The 6,584-nt window shown below is 38.7% G+C and overlaps 1 non-coding gene across 1 annotated transcript; it reads right to left on the bottom strand.

Annotated features, from left to right (window-relative positions):
• Nucleotides 1–3,231: 3,231 nt before the first annotated feature.
• On the bottom strand, nt 3,232–3,336 carry LOC127099358 (small nucleolar RNA R71). Its single transcript, XR_007793870.1, has one exon. It is a non-coding gene; the product is annotated as a small nucleolar RNA R71 (small nucleolar RNA).
• Nucleotides 3,337–6,584: the final 3,248 nt, after the last annotated feature.

Genomic DNA, 6,584 nt, shown 5'->3' with positions numbered 1-6,584 from the left:
AGAGCTTACAGAGTCTTTTATTCCAGAACTAATGTATTGATGGAATCTATTAATGTTGTGGTTGATGACCAACAGACTGATATCACAGACGATGTCGAGACATCTCTGAATGATTTCCCAGCTGACTTCTCAGACAAAAATGAGGAAAGTGAACCTCCTCAAGCTGAACCTGAAGATGACAAAATCAACAAGGGATCCTCCATTAGAGTTCAGAAGGATCATTCCAAAGATCACATTATAGGAGATCCAAATAAAGGGGTCACTACTAGAGCAAGGGAAGTGATCTCACATGGCTGCTTTGTGTCAAAGATTGAACCTAGGAATGTCAAGGAAGCCTTGACTGATGAGTTCTGGATCAATGCCATGCAGGAGGAGTTAGGTCAATTCAAGAGGAATGAAGTATGGGAACTGGTTCCTAGACTTGAAGGAGTAAATCTCATAGGTACAAAGTGGGTATATAAGAATTAATCTGATGAACAAGGGGTTATTACTAAAAACAAAGCAAGGTTAGTAGCACAAGGATATACTCAAGTTGAAGGAGTGGACTTTGATGAAACATTTGCTCCTGTAGCTCACCTTGAGTCCATTAGATTATCGCTTGGAGTGGCATGTATTCTGAAATTCAAACTGTTCCAAATGGACGTAAAAAGTTCCTTCTTGAATGGCTACTTAAATGAGGAAGTATATGTTGAACAACCTAAAGGATTCACAGATCCAAATCTTCCAAAGCATGTGTGCAGATTGAAGAAATCCCTCTATAGGTTCAAGCAAGCTCCCAGGGCTTGGTATGAGAGACTCACAGTGTTCCTCACTAACAATGGATACAGGAAATGAGGTATTGACAAAACTCTATTTGTGAAGAATGAAGGAGGGAAGCTCATGGTGGCACAAATATATGTAGATGACATTGTGTTTGGTGGGATGTTGATAACACTGAAATTTACCGTATTTTCGACTCCGATTTCACATGCATTCTAGTTGTTTTATTATCATTTTGTTGTGTTATTGCTATGTTTTTCTTTGTTTTCAGGTTTTTACTTTAACCGGAGCCCCGATCGAGAAAAGGAGCGAAAAAGAGCCAAAAACCCTAAAATTCAGCATTTTGTTCTTGTGGCCTACCCCATGGCTGGCGCCATAGACCCTGCCATGACGTGTCCAAGCTCAACTTCCCTCAACTTCCACGTTCCCCACTACTTCCACTAAGGCGCCTCATTTTGTGCTTGTGGAGGGCGCCATGGCCTTGTGGCGGGCGCCACAAGAGGAAAGTTTTTTCCTCCCATTTTCAAGTTGAAGGGCATCCAAGTCATTTCCATCTTTTTACTTGCTTATAAATAGAAACTCGAAATCACTTTTACAATCATCCAAACTTAGAGCAGAGGCAAACTCAGAGCAACTTTGTTTCACTTAGGCATATATTCAGTATTATAAAGTGGTAACCGCTTCGCATTGGAGTGTTACCACAATTGTGTAATCGAGTCTGTGATAGAGTCTGTAATCGAGTTTGGAGCACTTTGGAAGGAAGTTAATCCTGCCGCCATTTTCATTTCCGCTTTGCAATTTATTCAACCCTCCGATTGGAGCAGGTTTTTATTACTTGTCTTTATCTTATTTATTTTTCCGCACTCGCTTTACTTTTATTTATTTCCTCGCACTCGCTTTACTTTTATTTATTTCCGCACTCGCTTTACTTTTATTTATTTCCCCGCACTCGCTTTACTTTTATTTATTTCCTCGCACTCGCTTTACTTTATTTATTTCCTTGCACTCGCTTTAAATTATTTATTTCCTCGCACTCGCTTTACTTTCATTTATTTCTCGCACTCGCTTTACTTTTATTTACTTTTCGCACTCGCACTACTTTTATTTATTTTAATGCACTTTTACTTTACCATGTCTAGCTATGTTTATAAGGTTAGAATGTAAGGATCATAATTGAACCAGTAATCCGTACAATTGTTTGTAGAAACACTTAAGGGCTATTTTAACTTTCAACTTAAGTTTTCCCGCACTTCAATTCCGTTCGGTAAGATCGAAAGCCGTCCAACGTCTTTTTAAACTTAATTGTTTTTAACTATTTCAAAAACAGCGAAAGCGCTTTGTTTAGTTCATTAGGAGTTTTTAACTTAAGAAGAAAAGAGATTTTAAAACTATTTTCGGACGCGTTTATAAGTTTAGAGTCTGGTTCGTGAGAACCTCTTTTGGTTAAGAAATCCAGGTTATAATACTTTTCAACTTAGTCAAGATACTATATTTCTTAAAAATAGGTTTACTACTCTAACGCAATGCGCGCCTTTTTATAAGTGACAATAAGAGGGTTTGATTAGGGAGTACAACTCGGTTCTGAATACACGAAAGCGAGAGTTCCTGTTAAATTAGTTCTTTTCAAAGTAGGAAACACTGCCCATAAGTAGCTCTACTAGCAAGTACTTGGATTATCAATCGATTACGTGAATTACATTCGACCCTGTCTTTATTAATTAAATTTATTTCAATACTTTACTTTTCATTGCACACTCCAAAAACACCTATTTCGATTGCCTTTGATAAGCACCATAATAATAGATAACGATAGATTGACACTTGGTCTCTGTGGATTCGACAATCTTTTATATTACTCTGACGCATTCGTATACTTGCGAAACACCGCATCAAGTTTTTGGCGCCGTTGCCGGAGACCAATTTCTTTAAATTTCATTTTCCTGTTGTTATATCATTTAGACTTAGGCTATTTCCCGCCGGTCAATGCGAAGAACTCGCAACACCGGAAGTTTAAGCTTAGTATACCCTCTGGCGGAACCTGAACGTTACGCTCACGCACGTTTATTCTTTCATAGAATTAAGAGAGCTATGGCCGAAGATCAAAACCAAAGACCTCTTAAGGACTTCGCTCAACCATCTAATGAAGAACCTAGTTCTAGTATAGTAAACCCAACTATCCCAGCTAATAATTTTGAACTTAAACCATCCCTATTGCAACTAGTGCAACAAAGACAATTCGCAGGTCTCGCTACTGAGAACCCAAACCAACATTTAAAAATATTTCTTCAATTAGCAGACACTTTTAAAACCAATGGAGCTTCTCCTGAGGCAATACGTTTAAGATTATTCCCTTTTTCCCTCAGAGATAAAGCCCTATCATGGTTAGATTCACTTCCACCCAATTCCATTACGACTTGGGATAACCTTAGAAGAGTTTTTCTTGCTAGATATTTTCCCCTGAGTAAAACCGCCGTTCTTCGAAACCATATAACTAGATTTACCCAAAACCCAGGAGAATATGTTCGAAGCTTGAGAGAGATATAAAGAGTTGTTACGAGCATGCCCACATCATGGTTTAGAAAATTGGTTAATCATTCAAACCTTCTATAATGGACTTCATTACAACACAAAGATGACCATCGACGCTGCCGCAGGCGGTGCTCTGATGAACAAACCTTATCCTGAAGCTAGTGCCCTCATCGAAGAGATGGCTCAAAACCATCAATCATGGGGAGTCGAACGAGCGACAATTGAGAAGAAGGAAGCCCAAGGAGGAGTGCATGAACTAAGCTCTATAGACATGATGCAAGCTAAAATGGACGCATTAGCCCTTAAAATCGAGCATATGTGCATAAACCCGAATACTGTAGCCGCAGTTTCATCGGATTGTGAGATATGTGGAACCAAAGGACACCAATCTGCAGAATGCAGTCTATTAAACGAAACCCACTCTGAGCAAGTAAACTACACCCAAGGAACCCATATTCGAATACCTATAACCCTGGATGGAGGAATCACCCTAACTTCTCCTATAAAAACAATAACCCTATTCAAAATAATGCACCTCCGAGACCTAGTTATCAAGCCCCAAGATCAAATCAACCTATGCAACCTGTACCACCAAAGCCGAGCCTTGAGAAAATTATGGAAAATTTTATCACCGCTCAAACCCAACAAAACAAGGAGTTCATGAACCAAAACATTCATGTTAACGAATTGATTACTCAGTTAGGAACCAAGGTTGACCAAATAGTTACTCATACCAAGATGCTTGAAACCCAGATCTCTCAGGTAGCTTTAAACCAAGCCCCTCAGACTACTCCTGGAGGATAATTCCCTGGACAACCTCAACAAAATCCGAGAGGACAAGCCAATGCCATTACCCTACAAAGTGGGAACGCTTATGATGAGCCACCAAACCCTAGATTGAGTGAACCCAAAACTTCTAAGGAATATACCAAGACCATGGATGAAGTAAAGGAACCAGAGGAATCTGAAAACCAGGAAGGTCGAGAAAAAGGAGAAGAACCTAAAGATAAAACTTAGTACCACCCCCGCCATATAAACCACCTATACCATATCCCCAAAGACTCAAACAAACCCAGATCAATAAACAGTATCAAAAAAATTTATTAAAGTTATAGAAAAACTTCATGTAGAAATCCCTTTCACAGAAGCCATCACCCAAATACCTTTTTATGCAAAGTTTCTCAAAGACATCCTTACCAACAAACGTAGACTTGACGATCCGAAGCCTTTGGAATGTAATGCTATTTCCGAGGACAAGTTAGCAAAGAAAGATAAAGATCCTGGAAATTTTTCCATTCCTTGCCTTTTGGGTAATCATGTCATCGAAAAAGCTTTTCTAGACTTAGGAGCTAGTGTGAGCCTAATGCCTTTAGCAGTTTGTGAGAGGTTAAACTTAGGAGAATTACAGCCCACTAAGATGTCACTTCAGTTAGCCGATAGATCTGTTAAATATCCGATAGGCATTTTAGAAGATGTTCCTGTTAGGATAGGTCAGTTATTTATCCCTACTGATTTTGTTGTCATGGACATCAAAGAGGACAATGATATACCAATCCTTCTAGGTAGACCATTCTTATCGATTGCAGGAGCCATAATAGATGTCAAGAAAGGAAAGTTGACATTTGAGGTAGGTGACGAGAAAATAGAATTTATACTTTCGAAATTTCTTATGCCACCTGTGATGGGAGACTCGTGTTATGCCTTAGACATCATTGATGAATGTGTTAGAGAATTAGAACAAAAAGAAATTATAAAAAAAATTAAGTTACCATCAACTCTCATAAAGGAAGATGATGACTTTAAGAAATCCTACATCGATGATAACCTTTACGAATGTTTATCCCTTACTCCAGATCCTATGCCATGCCCTAAGAAACCAACCTTAGAACTTAAGGAACTTCCTAAGAACCTGAGATATGAGTTCCTCGATGAAGAGATGAATCGTCCAGTTATAGTTAGTGCTACCTTGAGCCAAAAGGAAACGAACTAACTTTTAGACGTTTTACGAAGATATCCCTCAGCCTTAGGATATAATATCTCTGAACTGAAAGGTATAAGCCCATCCGTATGCATGCATCGGATTTCACTAGAAGAAGATTCAAAACCCTCTAGGGAACATCAGAGAAGAATAAACCCTATAATGAGTGATGTTGTTAAAAAGGAAGTTCTTAAGTTACTTGAGGCAGGTATAATCTACCAGATCTCGGATAGTAAGTGGGTGAGCCCTGTGCATATAGTACCTAAAAAGGGAGGCATCACAGTCGTGCAAAACAATAAAGGCGAACATGTAGCAAAACGTTTAGAAGGAGGATGGCGGATGTGTATAGATTATAGAAAATTAAATAAAGCAACTAGGAAGGATCATTTCCCTTTACCATTTATAGACCAAATGTTGGAGCGTCTAGCCAGACACTCTTACTTCTGTTATCTAGATGGATACTCTGGATTATTCCAAATACCTATCCACCCCGAAGATCAAGAAAAAACTACCTTTACATGCCCTTATGGAACTTTTGCCTACAAACGAATGCCGTTCGGCCTCTGTAATGCCCCAACTACTTTCCAACGCTGCATGATGTCAATCTTTGCAGATTACCTAGATGGTATCATGGAAGTGTTTATGGATGATTTCTCGGTTTTCGGATTTGATTTCCACAATTGTCTTGCTAACCTTGAGAAAATCCTGGAGAGATGCGTGGAGGTGAACCTCGTGCTAAACTGGGAAAAATGTCATTTCATGGTAACCGAAGGAATAGTTTTAGGACATATAGTTTCCAAAAAAGGTATAGAGGTAGATAAAGCTAAAATAGAAGTTATAGAAAACCTAAAACCGCCAAAAACCATCAGAGAAGTCCGAAGCTTTCTTGGACACGCTGGATTCTACTGGCGTTTCATTAAGGACTTCTCCAAAATAACTAAACCTTTAACCGGACTTTTAATGAAAGATGCTGAATTCATTTTCGATGAAAAATGTAATGACACATTTAATCTTTTAAAGCAAGCGTTAGTATCTGCACCCATTATGAAACCACCTGATTGGTCAGAACCTTTTGAGATAATGTGCGATGCTAGTGATTATACAGTTGGAGCCGTTCTAGGACAAAGGAAAGATAAAAAATTACATGCCATTTATTATGCCAGTAGAACCCTAGATGCTGCCGAACTTAACTACGCAACAACCGAAAAAGAATTACTCGCTGTAGTTTTCGCTATAGACAAATTTAGATCTTATCTAGTAGGAGCAAAAATTATAGTTTACACTGATCATGCTGCCATTTGTTACCTATTACGTAAAA

Source organism: Lathyrus oleraceus, chromosome 6, assembly GCF_024323335.1.
Source record: "Lathyrus oleraceus cultivar Zhongwan6 chromosome 6, CAAS_Psat_ZW6_1.0, whole genome shotgun sequence".
NCBI lineage: Eukaryota > Viridiplantae > Streptophyta > Magnoliopsida > Fabales > Fabaceae > Lathyrus > Lathyrus oleraceus.
Note: the sequence above shows the minus strand (reverse complement) of the source record. Positions and strands in the feature narration are given on the sequence as shown.